Raw genomic sequence first — 1,210 nt, 5'->3', positions numbered from 1 at the left:
AGAATTTGGAGTGCTGGGAATGACGGATGCGATCATACCAGCACAAATGCACCGGATTCCATCGGAACTCCGAAGTTAAGCGTGCTTGGGCGAGACCTGTACTAGGATGGGTGACCCTCTGGGAAATCCTATAGTTGCATCCCTTCTTCATTTTTTTCCTTTAAAATTCTGTTTAATTTTGCCGGTACGATCGGCGAGTCTTTTTGTTTTTCCTCTTAGCGGAAACGAGAAAGGGGGCAATGCGCAGGCGGGCGCGTGCGGGGTGTGACGGGCGGCGGAGGAGAAAGAAGCATAATAGAATTTGGAGTGCTGGGAATGACGGATGTCTTCATACCAGCACTAACCCACCGGATCCCATCGAAATTCCGAAGTTAAGCGTGCTTGGGTGAGAGTAGTACTAGGATGGATGACCTCCTAGGAAGTACTCGTGTTGCATCCCTTCCTTTTTTTTTTCCTTTAAAATTTAGTTTAATTTTGCCAGTTCGATCGACGAATCTTTTGTTTTTCCTCGTGGCGGAAACGAGAAAGGGGGCAAGGCGTAGGGGCGCGCGTGCGGGGTGTTACGGGCGGCGGAGGAGAATGAAGCATAATAGAATTTGGAGTGCTGGGAATAACGGATGTGATCATACCAGCACTAACGTACCGGATCCCATCGGAACTCCGAAGTTAAGCGTGCTTGGGCGAGAGTTGTACTAGGATGGGTGACCCCTTGGGGAGTCCTCGTGTTGCATCCCTTCCTTTAAAATTCGGTTTAATTTTGCCGGTTCGATCGGCGAATCTTTTAGTTTTTCCTCTTGGCGGAAACAAGAAAGGGGGCGAGGCACGGAGGCCCGCGTGCGGTGTGTGACTGGCGACGGAGGAGAAAGAGGCATAATAGAATTTGGAGTGCTGATAATGACGGATGCGATCATACCAGCACTAACGCACCGAATCCCATCAGAACTCTGAAGTCAAGCGCGCTTGGGCGGGAGTAGTACTAGGATGGGTGACCCCTGGGAAGTCCTCGTGTAGAATCCCTTCCTTTTTTTTTCCTTTAAAATTCAGTTTAATTTTGCCGGTTAGATCGACGAATCTTTTTGTTTTTCCTCTACGCGGAAACGAGAACGGGGGCAAGGTGCAGGGGCGCGCGTGCGGGGTGTGACGGGCGGCGGAGGAAAAAGATGCATAATAGAACTTGGAATGCTGGGAATGACGGATGCGATCATACCAG

General features: G+C 50.2%; 2 non-coding genes and 2 pseudogenes across 2 annotated transcripts; all 4 read left to right on the top strand.

Moving 5' to 3' along the window:
• The first annotated feature begins 24 nt into the window (after window positions 1–24).
• On the top strand, window positions 25–143 carry LOC124892259. The gene has a single exon (XR_007050148.1). It is a non-coding gene; the product is annotated as a 5S ribosomal RNA (ribosomal RNA).
• A 177-nt stretch (window positions 144–320) lies between these two features.
• LOC124892253 lies at window positions 321–439 on the top strand (annotated as a pseudogene).
• Window positions 440–615: 176 nt separating this feature from the next.
• On the top strand, window positions 616–734 carry LOC124892256. The gene has a single exon (XR_007050144.1). It is a non-coding gene; the product is annotated as a 5S ribosomal RNA (ribosomal RNA).
• Window positions 735–899: 165 nt separating this feature from the next.
• Window positions 900–1,017, top strand: LOC124892252 (annotated as a pseudogene).
• Window positions 1,018–1,210: the final 193 nt, after the last annotated feature.

Source organism: Capsicum annuum, unplaced genomic scaffold, assembly GCF_002878395.1.
Source record: "Capsicum annuum cultivar UCD-10X-F1 unplaced genomic scaffold, UCD10Xv1.1 ctg45281, whole genome shotgun sequence".
NCBI lineage: Eukaryota > Viridiplantae > Streptophyta > Magnoliopsida > Solanales > Solanaceae > Capsicum > Capsicum annuum.
The sequence above is the reverse complement of the archived record's forward strand: the minus strand, read 5'-3'. Positions and strand labels throughout refer to the sequence as shown.